This window comes from Phocoena phocoena, chromosome 15 (assembly GCF_963924675.1).
Source record: "Phocoena phocoena chromosome 15, mPhoPho1.1, whole genome shotgun sequence".
Lineage (NCBI taxonomy): Eukaryota > Metazoa > Chordata > Mammalia > Artiodactyla > Phocoenidae > Phocoena > Phocoena phocoena.
This window is the reverse complement of record NC_089233.1, coordinates 14382301-14402343: the sequence shown is the minus strand read 5'-3', so window position 1 is coordinate 14402343 and position 20043 is coordinate 14382301. Positions and strand designations below refer to the sequence as shown.

The 20043-nt window shown below is 39.8% G+C and overlaps 1 pseudogene; it reads right to left on the bottom strand.

The window, feature by feature from the left end:
* Positions 1-1734: 1734 nt before the first annotated feature.
* The window catches only part of LOC136135265 (chromobox protein homolog 1 pseudogene), a 43238-nt pseudogene continuing 24929 nt past the window's right edge, over positions 1735-20043 (bottom strand).

Genomic DNA, 20043 nt, shown 5'->3' with positions numbered 1-20043 from the left:
GGGACATATCATGTTCATCACTGGAAGACTCAACATAGTAAAGATGTCACTGCTTGCCAAATTAAAGGTATAATACAATTCCTATCAAAATCCTAGCAATGGTTTTTTTAGACATAGAAAAGATTATTTAATTTATAAATTTAATTTATAATTAATTTTAATTTTATAATTATATAATTTTATAATTTTTAATTTATAAATTAAAATTCATAAGGAAAGCCATAGGCCCTAGATATCTAAGGTAATCTTGGAAAAGAATAAAATCACCCAAATAAGCCTTACTATATAGCTACAGTAATGAAGACAATAGAGTATTGGTAGAAGGACAGATGCATAGATCAATGAAATAGAGGCGCCCAAAATTAGACCCACACAAGTATGCCGCTGGATTTTTAAAATATAAATCTATAATTTTATTAAGACAAACTGACAGTGTTGGTCCAAAGTTTACATTTAAAAGTTTTCACAGAAACCTAACACATGCCTTTTACAGTGCAGTTCTAGATGCAGGTCTAGATGATGTCAAGAACTGGTGGATCTCATGAGTCATGACAGCATTTTGGGTTTTAGTTAATGCTTAGGATTAAAAAAAAAAAGTTTTGTTTTAAAGTGAACCACTGCCCCAGTGTGAAAATTTAATCTTCTCCTGAGACCAGGGCTTTTGAAATCATTCAACTCTTGAAGTGCTTCAGTGAACTTGTGCTGTCAGTGACTGAACCCTGCCACCAATGGTTTCAAAGTTCAAAAAACAGAGGCTCCAAGAGTTTTCCACCCTAAGAGCACCAGCCCTTGTCTTTCCCTACTCTCCCACCTCCTGTACCACCCTCTGCCCTTCCCCAAATACTTCAGCCAGTGGCTTGGATGGAGAAGCTGATATTTATAACCTCATGACTGGAGAAGAAAGGGTCTTCTTGTCAATTTCAAGAATCAGCACCTCTAGGACAGAATGACCTGCCTGTGTATACACTCCAATAAGACTTTTCCTCCTCAGCCGGCTTCAATCCCCCAAAATGGCAGCTTCGGTACCTTCGTAACTGGCTTAGTCCTTTGTTGGGAACAGCATTAAGCTCAGGCAGGGAACACCTTGGCTTCTAAGTTTCGGGCATTCACAGCTTATAAACGATCTCTCACAGTCCTCACTTAGGTTGCCAATGACATTTTTTGAAAGGATAAAATATTCTGGACACAGAACCAAATCATCATTAGTTGTTCTTTCCTTTGTTTCACCATTTACCCAATCAGGCCCCAGATTTTAACAAAAATGATCCTAACCCGTCTCCCTTCTTTCCCACCCCATCCCTCCTGCCCCAAATAATACACCAGTAATAGCCAAAAACTACATACATGCTATGCTGTAAAAATGCAGAGTTAACACTATTGGGAAGAAGGCTGTGGGTTGTGGAGATGCTCTTTGAAGATCTACAGTATCTTCTGCTCTCCCACATCCCAGCCTGCAAGTTTTGTCCTATGTAGAAGGCCCTTTGCCTTTCTCAGTAAAGTTCAGAATGGTTTGCCTTGAAACACTGACCGTCCTTCCCCTCCACTGGGATGGGTGTGCAAACTATACAGCATAGAGCAGCTTTAAAGCACTTGGGCTGCTGTAGGGCACAGAAACTATACTGGCTCTTCAAAGGACATCTTCTCAAGCCACCTCTATGGTGTCAAGACAAGCAGAACTCCTTTCCCCACTCGAACCCCACGGTCAGACGTGACAAGGGCTGGTACTCAGGAGAGTTAATTCTTGTCATCTTTTTTGTCATCATCCTCCAAGGGGTAGGAATGCCACGTCAGCCTTTCCTCATAGGAGGATATGACAACCTGTGGGCACTTGACATTGGCTTCCTTGGCAGGGACCAGGTGAGCCTCATCAGAGTTTTTCCATTTCATCAGGAACATGAGTCCTCCACTGGAGTCTACAGCTCCAGTAATCCACTCCAGTTCCAAACCCTGAGCAAAGCCTCGTGGCTTTTCTGACTCTTCTTTCTTCTTTGGTTTGCTCTCCTCCCCCTTACCTTCTGAATCAGAATCAGCTTTGCGCTTGCCCCCCTCTGATTTGTCTGTCTCGTGTGCTGTTTCCTGTGACTGCAGGAACTCGGCGATGAGGTCGGGGCAATCCAGGTTTCCTTCTGGCTCCCATGTGTGGTCCTCATCTGAGAACCCCTTCCACTTTAGGAGGTACTCCACTTGGCCCTTTACCACTCGATGGTCGAGAACTTTTCCTACCACATATTCTTCTTCCTCTTCTTCTAGCACCTCCTCCACTTGCTGCTTGTTTTGTTTTTTCCCCACAGTGCCCGCCAGCTTTCTGCTATAAAGGGTGACGCTGCTCAATGCCCACGAGCCTCAGAAGAATCAGGGCCACGCTACTGGCGCTTTTTTTTTGAGGAAAATAAGTATTTAACAAGTAAACATGAAAACAATTGTTAAAAAGTCATGGCACAGGCACATGATAAGTCATTTACAGACATTTAGTTAAGGTTATTAGGAGTTTTAATAAGCTAGGAAAATGCTTACTTTTTTTTGAATTTCTGAATTTTATTTTATTTTTATACAGCAGGTTGTTTCTTTTTTTTCAGTAAAATTTTGCAATTTATATCATTCCTGTCCATTTCTTTATTTTTTGTATTTTATTTATTTTTTACACAGCAGGTTCTTAGTAGTTACCCATTTTATACATATTAGTGTATATATGTCAATCCCAATCTCACAATTCATCACAGCACCACCACCACCCTCCACCGCTTTCCCCCCTTGGTGTCCATACATTTGTTCTCTACATCTGTGTCTCTATTTCTGCCCTGCAAATCGGTTTATCTGTACCATTTTTCTAGGTTCCACATATACGCATGAATATACGATATTTGTTCTTCTCTTTCTAATGTACTTCACTCTGTATGACAGTCTCTAGGTCCATCCACGTCTCTACAAATGACCCAATTTTGTCCCTTTTTATGGCTGAGTAATATTCCATTGTATATATGTACCACATCTTCTTTATCCATTCGTCTGTTGATGGGCATTTAGGTTGCTTCCATGACCTGGCTGTTGTAAATAGTGCTGCAATGAACATTGGGGTGCATGTGTCTTTTTGAATGATGGTTTTCTCTGGGTATAGGCCCAGTAGTGGGATTGCTGGGTCATATGGTAATTCTATGTTTACTTTTTCAAGGAACCTCCATACTGTTCTCCATAGTGGCTGTATCAATTTACATTCCCACCAACAGTGCAGGAGGGTTCCCTTTTCTCCACACCTTCTCCAGGATTTATTGTTTCTAGATTTTTGGATGATGGCCATTCTGACTGGTGTGAGGTGATACCTCATTGTGGTTTTGATTTGCATTTCTCTAATGATCAGTGATGTTGAGCAGCTTTTCATGTGTTTGTTGGCCATCGTATGTCTTCTTTGGAGAAATGTCTATTGAGGTCTTCTGCCCATTTTTGGGTTGGGTTGTTTGTTTTTTAATATTGAGCTGCATGAGCTGTTTATATATTTTGGAGATTAATCCTTTGTCCATTGATTTGTTTGCAAATATTTTCTCCCATTCGGAGGGTTGTCTTCTCATCTTGTTTGTAGTTTCCCTTGCTTTGCAAAAGCTTTTAAGTTTCATTAGGTCCCATTTGTTTATTTTTGTTTTGACTTCCATTACTCTAGGAGTTGGATCAAAAAAGGTCTTGCTGTGATTTATGTCAAAGAGTGTTCTTCCTATGTTTTCCTCTAAGAGTTTTATAGTGTCTAGTCTTACATTTAGGTCTCTAACACATTTTGAGTTTATTTTTCTGTATGGTGTTAGGGAGAATTTCATTCTTTTACATGTAGCTGTATAGTTTTGCCAGCACCAGTTATAGAAGAGACTGTCTTTTCTCCATTGTATATCCTTGCCTCCTTTGTCATAGATTAGTTGACCATAGGTGCGTGGGTTTATCTCTGGGCTTTCTATCCTGTTCCATTGATCTATATTTCTGTTTTTGTGCCAGTACCATATTGCCTTGATTACTGTAGCTTTGTAGTATAGTCTGAAGTCAGGGAGTCTGATTCCTCCAGCTCATTATTTTCTCTCAAGACTGCTTTGGCTATTCGGGGTCTTTTGTGTCTCCATACAAATTTTAAGATTTTTTGTTCTAGTTCTGTAATAAATGCCACTGGTAATTTGATAGGGATTACATTGAATCTGTAGATTGCTTTGGGTAGTAGAGTCATTTTCACAGTATTGATTCTTCCAACCCAAGAACATGGTATATCTCTCCATCTGTTTGTGTCATCTTTGATTTCTTTCACCAGTGTCTTATAGTTTTCAGCATACAGGTCTTTTGTCTCCCTAGGTAGGTTAATTCCTAGGTATTTTATTCTTTTTGTTGCAAGAGTTTTTAATTTCTCTCTCTGATCATTGTTGTTAGTGTATAAGAAAGCAAGATATTTCTGTGCATTAATTTTGTATCCTGCAACTTTACCAAATTCATTGATTAGCTCTAGTTTTCTGGTGGCATCCTTAGGATTCTCTGTGTATAGTATCATATCATCTGCAAACAGTGACAGTTTTACTTCTTCTTTTCCAATTTGTATTCCTTTTATTTTTCTTCTCTGATTGCCATGGCTAGGACTTCCAAAACTATGTTGAATAATAGTGGTGAGAGTGGACATCCTTGTCTTGTTCCTGATCTTAGAGGAAAAGCTTTCAGTTTTTTACCATTGAGAATGATGTTTACTGTGGATTTATCGTATATGGCCTTTATTATGTTGAGGTAGGTTCCCTCTATGCCAATTTTCTGGAGAGTTTTATCATAAATGGGTGTTGAATTTTGTAAAAGTTTTTTCTGCATCTATTGAGATGATATGGTTTTTATTCTTCAATTTGTTAATATGCTGTATCATATTGAATGATTTGCATATATTGAAGAATCCTTGCATCCCTGGGATGAATCCCACTTGATCATGGTGCATGATCGTTTTAATATGTTGTTGGATTCTGTTTGCTAGTATTTTGTTGAGGATTTTTACATCTATATTCATCAGTGATATTGGTCTGTAATTTTTTTTTTGTAGTATCTTTGTGTGGTTTTCTTATCAGGGTGATGGTGGCCTCATAGAATGAGTTTGGGAGTGTTCCTTCCTCTGCAATTTTTCGGAAGAGTTTGAGAAGGATAGGTGTTAGCTCTTCTCTAAATGTTTGACAGAATTCACCTGTGAAGCCTTCTGGTCCTGAACTTTTGTTTGTTGGAAGATTTTTAATCACAGTTTCAATTCATTACTTGTGATTGGTCTGTTCATATTTTCTATTTCTTCCTGGTTCTGTCTTGGACGGTTATTCCTTTCTAAGAATTTGTCCATTTCTTCCAGGTTGTCCATTTTAGTGGCATAGAGTTGCTTGTAGTAGTCTCTTAGGATGCTTTGTATTTCTGTGGTGTCTGTTGTAACTTCTCCTTTTTCATTTGTAATTTTATTGATTTGAGTCCTCTCCCTCTTTTTCTTGGTGAGTCTGGCTAATGGTTTATCAATTTTGTTTATCTTCTCAAAGAACCAGCTTTTAGTTTTATTGACCTTTGCTGTTGTTTTTTGTTTCTATTTCATTTATTTCTGCTCTGATCTTTATGATTTCTTTCCTTCTGCTAACTTTGGCTTTTGTTTGTTCTTCTTTCTCTAGTTCCTTTAGGTATAAGGTAGATTGTTTGAGATTTTTCTTATTTCTTGAGGTAGGCCTGTATTGCTATAAACTTCCCTCTTAGAACTGCTTTTGCTGCGTCCCATAGGTTTTGGATCATCGTGGTTTCATTGTCATTTGTCTCTAGGTATTTTTTGATTTCCTCAGTGATCTCTTGGTTATTTAGTAACGTATTGTTTAGCCTCCATGTGTTTGTGTTTTTTACTTTTTTTTCCCCTGTAATTGATTTCTAATCTCATAGTTTTGTGGTGGGAAAAGATGCTTGATATGATTTCAATTTTCTTAAATTTACTTAGGCTTGATTTGTGACCCAAGATGTGATCTACCCTGGAGAATGTTCCATGTGCACTTGAGAAGAAAGTGTAATCTGCTGTTTTTGGATGGAATGTCCTATAAATATCAATTAAATCTATCTGGTCTATTGTGTCAGTTAAAGCTTCTGCTTCCTTATTAATTTTCTGTTTGGATGATCTGTCCATTGGTGTAAGTGAGGTGTTAAAGTCCCCCACTATTATTGTGTTACTGTTGATTTCCTCTTTTATAGCTGTTAGCATTTGCCTTATGTATTGTGGTGCTCCTATGTGGGGTACATATATATTTATAATTGTTATATCTTCTTCTTGGATTGATCCCTTGATCATTATGTAGTGTCCTTCCTTGTCTCTTGTAACATTCTTTATTTACAATAAAGAATGTTACAAAAAGTCTATTTTATCTGATATGAGGATTGCTACTCCAGCTTTATTTTGATTTCCATGTGCATGGAATATCTTTTTCCGTCCCTTCACTTTCAGTCTGTATGTGTCCCTAGGTCTGAAGTGGGTCTCTTGTAGACAGCATATATATGGGTCTTGTTTTTGTATCCATTCAGCAAGCCTGTGTCTTCTGGTTGGAGCATTTAATCCATTCATGTTTAAGGTAATTATTGATATGTATGTTTCTATTACCATTTTCTTAATTGTTTTCGGTTTGGTTTTGTAGGTCCTTCTCTTCTCTTGTGCTTCCGACTTAGAGAAGTTCCTTTAGCATTTGTTGTAGAGCTGGTTTGGTGGTGCTGAATTCTGTTAGATTTTGCTTGTTTGTAAAGCTTTTGATTTGTCCATCGAATCTGAATGAGATCCTTGTTGGGTAGAGTAATCTTGGTTGCAGTTTCTTCCCTTTCATCACTTTAAGTATGTCATGCCACTCCCTTCTGGCTTATAGTTTCTGCTGAGAAATCAACTGTTAGCCTTATGGGAGTTCCCTTGTATGTTATTAGTCATTTTTCCCTTGTTGCTTTCAAATTTTTTGTCTTTAATTTTTTGCCAACTTGATTACTATGTGTCTCGGCATGTTTCTCTTTAGGTTTATCCTGTATGGGACTCTCTGCACTTCCTGGACTTGGGTGGCTATTTTCTTTCCTATGTTAGGGAAGTTTTCAACTATAATCTCTTCAAGTATTTTCTCGTGTCCTTTCTCTCTCTCTTCTCCTTCTGGGACCCCTATAATGTGAATGTTGTTGCATTTAATGTTTTCCCAGAGGTCTCTTGGACCCTCTTTCATTTCTTTTCTTTCTTTTTTATTTATTCTGTTCCACAGCAGTGAATTCCACTGTCCTGTCTTTCAGGTCACTTATCCGTTCTTCTGCCTCAGTTATTCTGCTATTGATTCCTTCTAGTGTAGTTTTCATTTCAGTTATTGTATTGTTCATCTCTGTTTGTTTGTTCTTTAATTCTTCTAGGTCTTTGTTAAACATTTCTTGTATCTTCTCGATCTTTGCCTCCATTCTTTTTCCGAGGTCCTGGATCATCTTCACTATCATTACTCTGAATTCTTTTTCTGGAAGGTTGCCTATCTTCACTTCATTTAGTTGTTTTTCTGGGGTTTTATCTTGTTCCTTCACCTGGTACAAAATCCTCTGGCTTTTCATTTTGTCTTTGTTTCTGTGAATGTAGTTTTCCTTCCATAGGCTGCAGAATTGTAGTTCTTCTTGCTTCTGCTTCTGCCCTCTGGTGGATGAGGCTATCTTAGAAGCTTGTGCAAGCTTCCTGATGGGAGGGACTGGTGGTAGGTAGAGCTGGCTGTTGCTCTGTGGGCAGACCTCAGTAAAGCTTTAATCCGCTTGTCAGCCGATGGGTGGGGCTGGGTTCCCTCCCTGTTGGTTGTTTGGCCTGAGGCAACCCAGCACTGGAGCCTACCCAGCTCTTTGATGGGGCTAAGGGCAGACTCAGAGGGCTCACACCAAGGAGTACTTCCCAGAACTTCTGCTGCCAGTGTCCTTGTCCACACGGTGAGCCACAGCCACACCCCGCCTCTGCAGGAGACCCTCCAACACTAGCAGGTAGGTCTGGTTCAGTATCCTATGGGGTCACTGCTCCTTCCCCTGGGTCGCGATGCACACACTACTTTGTGTGTGCCTTCCAAGAGTGGAGTCTCTCTCTGTTTCCCCCAGTCCTGTCAAAGCCCTGCAATCAAATCCCACTAGCCTTCAACCTCTGAATCTCTAGGAATTCCTCGTCCTGTTGCCGGATCTCCAGGTTGGGAACCCTGACTTGGGGCTCAGAACCTTCACTCCAGTGGGTGGACTTCAGTGGTATAAGTGTTCTCCAGCTTGTGAGTCACCCACCCAGCCATTATGGGGTTTGATTTTATTGTGATTGCACCCCTCCTAAGCATCTCATTGCTTCTCCTTTGAATTTGGATGTGGGGTGTCTTTTTTGGTGAGCTCCAGTGTCTTCCTGTAGATGACTGTTCAGCAGTTAGTTGTGATTCTGGTGCTCTCACAAGAGGGAGTGAGTGCACGTCCTTCTACTCTGCCATCTTGAACCAATCCCTACTGGCATTTCTTGTTGGGCTGGCTGGGGAAGTCTGCCCATTGGAATTTTGACACAGGTGTAAAAGCAATTCAGTGAAGGATGAATAGTCCTTTCAATAAATGGTGCTGAAGCAACTGGACATTCATAGAAAAAAATTGTACTTTGACCTAAGTCCCATACGTTATGCAAAAATTAACTCAAAATGGATCATGTAAACATAAAACTATAAAACATTAGAAGAAAACATAGGAGAAGGCTTCCCTGGTGGCACAGTGGTTAAGAATCCTCCTGCCAAAAGACCTGTACTCAGAAAACTATAAGACACTGATGAAAGAAATCAAAGATGACACAAACAGATGGAGAGATAGAATTCTTGGATTGGAAGAATCAATATTGTGAAAATGACTATACTACCCAAAGCAATCTACAGGTTCAATGCAATCCCTATCAAATTACCAGTGGCATTTTTTACAGAACTAGAACAAAAAATCTTAAAATTTGTATGGAGACACAAAAGACCCCGAATAGCCAAAGCAGTCTTGAGAGAAAAAAATGAACTGGAGGAATCAGACTCCCTGACTTCAGACTATACTACACAGCTACAGTAATCAAGACAAAAAGGTACTGGCACAAAAACAGAAATATAGATCAATGGAACAGGATAGAAAGCCCAGAGATAAACCCATGCACCTATGGTCAACTAATCTATGACAAAGGAGGCAAGGATATACAATGGAGAAAAGACAGTCTCTTCTATAACTGGTGCTGGCAAAACTATACAGCTACATGTAAAAGAATGAAATTCTCCCTAACACCATACAGAAAAATAAACTCAAAATGTGTTAGAGACCTAAATGTAAGACTAGACACTATAAAACTCTTAGAGGAAAACATAGGAAGAACACTCTTTGACATAAATCACAGCAAGATCTTTTTTGATCCAACTCCTAGAGTAATGGAAGTCAAAACAAAAATAAACAAATGGGACCTAATGAAACTTAAAAGCTTTTGCAAAGCAAGGGAAACTACAAACAAGATGAGAAGACAACCCTCCGAATGGGAGAAAATATTTGCAAACAAATCAATGGACAAAGGATTAATCTCCAAAATATATAAACAGCTCATGCAGCTCAATATTAAAAAACAAACAACCCAACCCAAAAATGGGCAGAAGACCTCAATAGACATTTCTCCAAAGAAGACATACGATGGCCAACAAACACATGAAAAGCTGCTCAACATCACTGATCATTAGAGAAATGCAAATCAAAACCACAATGAGGTATCACCTCACACCAGTCAGAATGGCCATCATCCAAAAATCTAGAAACAATAAATCCTGGAGAAGGTGTGGAGAAAAGGGAACCCTCCTGCACTGTTGGTGGGAATGTAAATTGATACAGCCACTATGGAGAACAGTATGGAGGTTCCTTGAAAAAGTAAACATAGAATTACCATATGACCCAGCAATCCCACTACTGGGCCTATACCCAGAGAAAACCATCATTCAAAAAGACACATGCACCCCAATGTTCATTGCAGCACTATTTACAACAGCCAGGTCATGGAAGCAACCTAAATGCCCATCAACAGACGAATGGATAAAGAAGATGTGGTACATATATACAATGGAATATTACTCAGCCATAAAAAGGGACAAAACTGGGTCATTTGTAGAGATGTGGATGGATGTAGACTGTCATACAGAGTGAAGTAAGTCAGAAAGAGAAAAACAAATATCGGATATTAATGCATATATATGGAACCTGGAAGAATGGTACAGATGATCTGGTTTGCAAGAAGAAATAGAGACACAGATGTAGAGAACAAATGTATGAACACCAAGGGGGGAAAGCCGGGGGTGGTGGTGCTGCTGTGGTGAATTGTGAGATTGGGATTGACATATATACACTAATACGTATAAAATAGATAACTCATAAGAACTTGCTGTATAAAAAAATAAAATGTAAAAATAATTTTAAAAAATAAATTAAAAACAAAACAAATAAACAAACAAAAAGAATCTGCCTGGGAAAAGTCTGGACCTGCCAAAGAGGCAAGAGACTTTTTCTTCCCTCTTTGTTTCCTGGTGCGCGAGGAGAGAGGATTAACAGCGCTGCTTAAAGGAGGTCCAGAGAAGGGCGCGAGACGCAGCTAACAGTGCAGACCCTAGAGACGGGCATGAGACGCTAAGGCTGCTGCTGCTGCCACCAAGAAGCCTGTGTGCGCGCACAGGTCACTATCCACACCTCCCTTCTGGGAAGCCTGTGCAGCCCGCCGCTGCCAGGGTCCCGGGATCCAGGGACAACTTCCCCGGAAGAATGCACGGCGGGCCTCAGGCTGCTGCAACGTCACGCCGGCCTCTGCCACCACAGGCTCGCCCCGCACTCCGTACCCCTCCCTCCCCCCAGCCTGAGTGAGCCAGAGTCCCCGAATCTGCGGCTCCTTTAACCCCGTCCTGTCTGAGCGCAGACGCTTTCCGGCGACCTACACGCAGAGGTGGGGCCAAATCCAAAGGGGAGTCCCAGGAGCTATATGAACAAAGAAGAGAAAGGGAAATCTCTCCCAGAAGCCTCAGAAGCAGCGGATTAAAGCTCCACAATCAACTTGATGTACCCTGCATCTGTGGAATACATGAATAGACAACGAATCATCCCAAATTGAGGAGGTGGACTTTGAGAGCAAGATTTATGATTTCTTCCCCCTTTCCTCTTTTTGTGAGTGTGTATGTGTATGCCTCTGTGTGAGATTTTGTCTGTATAGCTTTGCTTCCACCATTTGTCCTAGGGTTCTATCCGTCCGATTTTGTTTACTTACAAAATTTTTTTTCTTAATAATTATTTTTTATTTTAATAACTTTATTTTATTTTTTCTTACTTTATTTTTTCTTTTATCCTCTTTCTTTCTCTCTTTCTACTTTTTCTCCCTTTTATTCTGAGCTGTGTGGATGAAAGGCTTTTGGTGCTGCAGCCAGGAGTCAGTGCTGTGCCTCTGAGGAGGAGTCAGTGCTGTGCCTCTCAGGAGGAAGACAGGAACACAACCCCACCCATTAGCAGAGAGGCTGCCTAAAATCATAGTAAGTCCACAGACACCCCAAAACACACCACAAGATGTGGACATGCCCACCAGAAAGACAAGATCCAGCCTCATCCACCAGAACACAGGCACTAGTCCCCTCCACCAGGAAGCCTACACAACCCACTGAACCAACTTTAGCCACTGGGGACAGACACCAAAAACAATGGGAACTACGAACCTGCAGCCTGCAAAAAGGAGACCCCAAACACGGTAAGATAAGCAAAATGAGAAGACAGAAAAACACACAGCAGATGAAGGAGCAAGATAAAAACCCACCAGACCTAACAAATGAAGAGGAAATAGGCAGTCTACCTGAAAAAGAATTCAGAATAATGATAGTAAAGATGACCCCAAATCTTGGAAATAGAATAGAGAAAATACAAGAAACATTTAACAAGGACCTAGAAGAACTACAGATGAAACAAGCAACGATGAACAACACAATAAATGAAATTAAAAATACTCTAGAAGGGATCGATAGCAGAATAACTGAGGCAGAAGAATGGATAAGTGACCTGGAAGATAAAATAGTGGAAATAACTACTGCAGAGCAGAATAAAGAAAAAAGAATGAAAAGAACTGAGGACAGTCTCAGAGACCTCTGGGACAACATTAAATGCACCAACATTCGAATTATAGGGGTTCCAGAAGAAGAAGAGAAAAAGAAAGGGACTGAGAAAATATTTGAAGAGATTATAGTTGAAAACTTCCTTAATGGGGGAAAGGCAATAATCAAGTCCAGGAAGCACAGAGAGTCCCATACAGGATAAATCCAAGGAGAAACACGCCAAGACACATATTAATCAAACTGTCAAAAATTAAATACAAGGAAAACATATTAAAAGCAGCAAGGGAAAAACAACAAATAACACACAAGGGAATCCCCATAAGGTTAACAGCTGATCTTTCAGCAGAAACTCTGCAAGCCAGAAGGGACTGGCAGGACATTTTTAAAGTGATGAAGGAGAAAAACCTACAACCAAGATTACCCTACCCAGCAAGGATCTCAATTCAGATTTGATGGAGAAATTAAAACCTTTACAGACAAAAGCTGAGAGAGTCCAGCACCACCAAACCAGCTTTACAATAAATGCTAAAGGATATTCTCTAGGCAAGAAACATAAGAGAAGGAAAAGACCTACAATAACAAACCCAAAACAATTAAGAAAATGGGAATAGGAACAAACATATTGATAGTTATCTTAAATGTAAATGGATTAAATGCTCCCACCAAAAGACACAGACCGGCTGAATGGATACAAAAACAAGACCCATATATAGGCTGTCTACAAGAGACCCACTTCAGACCTAGAGACATGTACAGACTGAAAGTGAGGGGATGGAAAAAGATATTCCATGCACATGGAAACCAAAAGAAAGCTGGAGTAGCAATTCCCATATCAGACAAAATGGACTTTAAAACAAAGACTATTAGAAGAGACAAAGAAGGACACTACATAATGATCAAAGGATTGATCCAAGAAGAAGATATAACAATTGTAAATATTTATGCACCCAACATAGGAGCACCTCAATACATAAGGCAAATACTAACAGCCATAAAAGGGGAAATGGACAGTAACACAATAATAGTGGGGGACTTTAACATCCCACTTTCACAAATGGACAAATCATCCAAAATGAAAATAAATAAGGAAACACAAGCTTTAAATGATACATTAAACAAGATGGACTTAATTGATATTTATAGGACATTCCATCCAAAAACAACAGAATACACATTGTTCTTAAGCACTCATGGAACATTCTCCAGGATAGATCATATCTTGGGTCACAAATCAAGCCTTGGTAAATTTAAGAAAATTGAAATTGTATCAAGTATCTTTTCCAACCACAACGTTATGCGACTAGATATCAATTACAGGAAAAGATCTGTAAGAAATACAAACACATGGAGGCTAAACAATACACTACTTAATAGCGAAGTGATCACTGAATAAATCAAAGAGGAAATAAAAAAATACCTAGAAACAAATGACAATGGAGACGCGACCACCCAAAACCTATGAGATGCAACGAAAGCAGTTCTAAGAGGGAAGTTTATAGCAATACAATCCTACCTTAAGAAACAGGAAACATCTCGAATAAGCAACCTAACCTTGCACCTAAAGCAATTAGAGAAAGAAGGACAAAAAAACCCCAGTTAGCAGAAGGAAAGAAATCATAAAGATCAGATAAGAAATAAATAAAAAAGAAATGAAGGAAACGATAGCAAAGATCAATAAAACTAAAAGCTCATTCTTTGAGAAGATAAACAAAATTGATAAACCATTAGCCAGACTCTTCAAGAAAAAAAGGGAGAAGATTCAAATCAATAGAATTAGGAATGAAAAAGGAGAAGTAACAACTGACACCGCAGAAATACAAAAGATCATGAAAGATTACTACAAGCAACTCTATGCCAATAAAATGGACAACCTGGAAGAAATGGACAAATTCTTAGAAATGCACAACCTGCCAAGACTGAACCAGGAAGAAATAGAAAATATGAACAGACCAATCACAAGCACTGAAATTGAAACTGTGATTAAAAATCTTCCAACAAACAAAAGCCCAGGACCAGATGGCTTCACAGGAGAATTCTGTCAAACATTTAGAGAAGAGCTAACACCTGTCCTTCTCAAACTCCTCCAAAATATAACAGAGGGAGGAATACTCCCAAACTCATTCTACGAGGCCACCATCACCCTGATACCAAAACCAGACAAGGATGTCACAAAGAAAGAAAACTACAGGCCAATGTCACTGATGAGCATAGATGCAAAAATCCTCAACAAAATACTAGCAAACAGAATCCAACAGCACATTAAAAGGATCATACACCATGATCAAGTGGGGTTTATTCCAGGAATGCAAGGATTCTTCAATATACGCAAACCGATCACTGTGATAAACCATATTAACAAACTGAAGGAAAAAAACCATATGGTCATCTCAATAGATGCAGAGAAAGCTTTCGACAAAATTCAACACCCATTTATGATAAAAAACCCCCAGAAAGTAGACATAGAGGGAACTTTCCTCAACATAATAAAGGCCATGTATGACAAACCCACAGCCAACATCGTCCTGAATGGTGAAAAACTGAAAGCATTTCCACTAAGATCAGGAACAAGACAAGGTTGCCCACTCTCACCACTATTATTCAACATAGTTTTGGAAGTTTTAGCCACAGCAATCAGAGAAGTAAAGGAAATAAAAGGAATCCAAATCAGAAAAGAAAAATTAAAGCTGTCACTGTTTGCAGATGACATGATACTATACATAGAGAATCCTAAAGATGCTACCAGAAAACTACTAGAGCTAATTAATGATTTGGTAAAAGAGCAGGATACAAAATTAATGCACAGAAATCTCTGGCATTCCTATACACTAATGATGAAAAATCCGAAAGTGAAATCAAGAAAACACTCCCATTTACCACTGCAACAAAAAGAATAAAATATCTAGGAATAAACCTACCTAAGGAGACAAAGGACCTGTATGCAGAAAATTATAAGACACTGATGAAAGAAATTAAAGATGATACAAATAGATGGAGAGATAACCATGTTCTTGGCTTGGAAGAATCAACATTGTGAAAATGACTTTACTACCCAAAGCAATCTACAGATTCAATGCAATCCCTATCAAACTACCACTGGCATTTTTCACAGAACTAGAACAAAAAATTTCACAATTTGTATGGAAACACAAAACACCCTGAATAGCCAAAGCAATCTTGAGAATGAAAAACGGAGCTGGAGGAATCAGGCTCCCAGACTTCAGACTATACTACAAACCTACAGTAATGAAGACAGTATGATACTGGCACAAAAACAGAAATATAGATCAATGGAACAGGATAGAAAGCCCAGAGATAAATCCACACACATCTGGTCACCCTATCTTTGACAAAGGAGGCAAGAATATACAATGGAGAAAACACAGCCTCTTCAATAAGTGGTGCTAGGAAAACTGGACAGCTACATGTAAAAGTATGAGATTAGATCACTCCCTAACACCATACACAAAAATAAGCTCAAAATGGGTTAAAGACCTAAATGTAAGGCCAGAAAGTATCAAACTCCTAAAGGAAAACATAAGCAGAACACTCTATGACATAAATCACAGCAAGGTCCTGTTTGACGCACCTTCTAGAGAAATGGAAATCAAAACAAAAATAAACAAATGGGACCTAATGAAACTTAAAACCTTTTGCATAGCAAAGGAAATCATAAACAAGATGAAAAGACAACCCTCAGAATGGGAGAAAATATTTGCAAATGAAGCAACTGACAAAGGATTAATCTCCAAAATTTACAAGCAGCTCATGCAGCTCAATAACAAAAAAACAAACAACCCAATCCAAAAATGGGCAGAAGACCTAAATAGATATTTCTCCAAAGAAGATATACAGACTGCCAACAAATACATGAAAGAATGCTCAACATCATTAATCATTAGAGAAATGCAAATCAAAACTACAATGAGATATCATCTCACACCAGTCAGAATGGCCATCATCAAAAAATCTAGAAACAATAAATGCTGGAAAGGGTGTGGAGAAAAGGGAACCCTCTTGCACTGCTGGTGGGAATGTGAATTGGTACAGCCACTATGGAGGTTCCTTAAAAAACTACAAATAGAACTACCATATGACCCAGCAATCCCACTACTGGGCATATACTCTGAGAAAACCATAATTCAAAAAGAGTCATGTACCAAAATGTTCATGTGCAGCTCTATTCACAATAGCCCGGAGATGGAAACAACCTAAGTGTCCATCATCAGATGAATGGATAAGGAAGATGTGGCACATATATACAATGGAATATTACTCAGCCATAAGAAATGAAATTGAGTTATTTGTAGTGAGGTGGATGGACCTAGAGTCTGTCATACAGAGTGAAGTAAGTCAGAAAGAGAAAGAAAAATACCGTATGCTAACACATATATATGGAATCTAAGAAAAAAAATATCATTAAGAACCCAGGGGTAAGACAGGAATAAAGAAACAGACCTACTAGAAAATGGACTTGAGGATATGGGAGGGGGAAGGGTAAGCTGTGACAAAGTGAGCGAGTGGCATGGACATACATACACTACCAAACGTAAAATAGATAGCTAGTGGGAAGCAGCCTCATAGCAAGGGGAGATCAGCTCGGTGCTTTGTGACCACCTAGAGGGGTGGGATAGGGAGGGTGGGAGGGAGGGAGACATGAGGCGGAAGGGATATGGGAACATATGTGTGTGTGTGACTGATTCACTCTGTTATGAAGCAGAAACTAGCACACCATTGTAAAGCAATTATACTCCAATAAGGATGTAAAAAAAAAAAAAAAAAAAATCCGCCTGCCAATGCAGGTGACACAGGTTTTAGCCCTGGTCCGGGAGGATCCAACATGCTGTGGAGCAATGAAGCCTGTTCGCCACAATGACTGAGCCTGAGCTCTAGAGCCTGTGAGCCACAACTACTGAGCCCACACACCACAACTACTGAAGCTCACACACCTAGAGCCTGTGCTCTGCAACAAGAGAAGCCACCACAATGAGAAGCCCATTCACTGCAACGAAGAGTAGCTCCCACTTGCTGCAACTAGAGAAAGCCCGTGTGCAGCAATGAAGACCCAATGCAGCCAAAAAAAAAAAAAAAAAAGTTGAAGAAATCATGGCTGGCCCCAAACTTTCAAATTTGGTAAGATCACTAATCTACAGATCCAAAAATATCACAGAATCCTAAGTTAAATAAATTCAAAGGGAGCCCTACCTAAATACACTGTGAAATACAAAGAAAAAAATCTCAAAACAGCAAGAGAAAAATGACTCAGGGAAACAATGCAATTAAAAACTGAGTTCTCAGAAGCAATGGTAGAAGACAGTGGAGTGGCATATTCAAAGTGCTAAAAGAAAAACTGCCAACCAAGAATTCTATATGCAGAAAGATTATCCTTCAAAAATGAATTTGGGGGGAGATTAAGATGGTGCAGTAGGAGGATGCAAGCTTACCTACCCCCTTAAACACATCAAAAATACACATACAGATGGAGTAATTGTCACTGAAAACAAACTGGAGACTGGCAGAAAGACTGTTATAAAACCAAGGCTGCAAGAAAGATCCACAGAGAATCAAGCAGGGAGGAAGGAAAAGTGATCAGGTTGGGATCTGCATCCCTGGAAGCAGACACAGAAGAGGAGGAGGATTACTTGGGCTTGGAGATATCCCCTGCTGAGTGAGCAGTTTGAAACACATATTGGGCATCCTGGGCTTGGGGTCTGACACTGGGAGAATGAGTCCCCATAACTGGTTTGAAACCAGTGGGACTGACAGCAGGGCTGTAGGAAACCTAGACTCTGCTCCTGAAGGATACACAAATAATTGCTAATTCCCAAAACAAGGTAGAGGAAGCAGATTAAAACTGTCTGGAACTCTGGCCAGTTTCTCTCAACTGCCCCAGTGTGTCCCAGCCTGAGCTGAGTGCCCACTCCAGCCCCTCTTACTCCATGGCACAGCTCCACGCTAGGGCAAAGACTGCCACAGCTGAGGGGAATGCATAGTTGTAGGGGACAAAGCCATCTCAGACCCAACACAGCATCTAAACAGGTGAGAGCAGCCATTATTGGTGCTTGCAGAGGCAGCAGATAGGGAATGAGCAGGAACTCTGACTGGTGCAGGGACTGCTCCAGCCCATGCCCTAACCCATGCTGAGCACACACTCCAGCTCCTCTTGCCCAACACTGCTCCCCTTTTGGGAAAATGTGCCAATGCTTGGAGGGGGAGAGCACACACTGAGAAGGAACAGAGCCATCTTGGACCTGACCCTCAGGGCTTCTGCTCCAGCAACTTGGGAATTGACCCTGGACCCAATAGAGTGGTGCTGGTCACTAAGCAGAGGAGAAGACCCAGCTCACACCAGGCTCTAGCAATAGCTCCTCCTGCTCCACATCCTATCAAGGTGATAGCTGCCAGCATACCTTGGGGGATGTAAGTTGTGTTCATGTCAGATACAGCTCTCCCAGAAAAGACACTGGGCACACACAAACTGTACAGGGATGCTCCCACACAACAACACCCCTTCCAGACCAGGATAGGTAACTGTTTCACCTAATTTCATGGATACAGAGGCATTTAATCAAAACAAGGGGACAGGGGCTTCCCTGGTGGTGCAGTGGTTAAGAATCTGCCTGCCAATGCAGGAGACACGGGTTCAAGCTCTGGTCTGGGAAGATCCCACATGCCACGGAGCAACTGAGCCTGTGCGCCACAACTACTAAAGCCTGCACTCTAGAGCCCGCGAGCCACAACTGCTGAAGCCCACGCACCTAGAGCCCATGCTCCGCAACAACAGAGGCCACCACAATGAGAAGTCTGCACATCACAATGCGGAGTAGCCCCTGCTCCCCACAGCTGGAGAAAAGCCCAAGCAGCAACGAAAACCCAACGCAGCCAAAAATAAATAAATAAAATAAATAAATTTATTTAAAAAAGAAAAGAAGACAGAGGAATTTGTTTCAAATGAAAGAACAAGAAAAAACAACTACTGAAACAGAAATAATTTACCAGAAAAAGAGTTCAAAGCAATAGTAATAAGAATGCTAACTGATGTAGGGAAAAGAATAGATGAACACAGTGATAATTTTAATAAGGGACTAGAAAATATTAAGAAAAACCCAGTCGAATCTGACGAATACAATAACTATAACGAAAAACACACTAGAAGGAATTAACAGCAGACTAGGTGATACAGAAGAATACATAAGTGATCTGTAAGATAGAATAATGGAAATCATCCAATCAGTAAAAAAGGAAAACAAATTTAAAAAATGAGAACAGTTTAAGGGACCTCTGGGACAACATCAATGTACCAACATTTACATTATAGGGGTTCCAAAAGAAGAAGAGAGAGAAAGGGGTAAAAGATGTATTTGATGAAATTATGGCTGAAAACATCCTGAAAGTGAAGAAAGAAATAGATATTCAGGTACAGAAAGTACAGAAGGTCCCAGAAAAGATGAATCCAAAGAGATCCACACCAAGATATATCATAACTAAAATGGCAAAAGTTAAAAAGAAAATTCTAAAGGGATCAAGAGAAAAACAAAGGGTCAGAAACAAGGGACACACCAAACGGCTAGTAGCTGATTTCTCTGCAGAAACTTTGCAGGCCAGAAGGGTGTGGCATGATACATTTAAAATGCTGAAAGGGAAAAACCTACAACACAGGATGATCTACCCAGCAGGCTTATCATCTAGAATTGAAGGAGAGATAAAGAACTTCCCAAACAAGGAAAAACTAAAACTCAATACTAAACTGACCCTAAAAGCAATGTTAGAGGGTCTTTTCTAAGTGGAAAAGAAAGGGCTGTAAGAAATAAGAATCCATACGAAAGGGAAAATCCCACTAGTAAAGGCAAATATATAGTAAAGCCTATGGATCAACCACTTAAATAAGCTAAGATGAAGATTAAAAGACAAAGTTGTAAAATCATCTATAACTACAATAAACAATTAA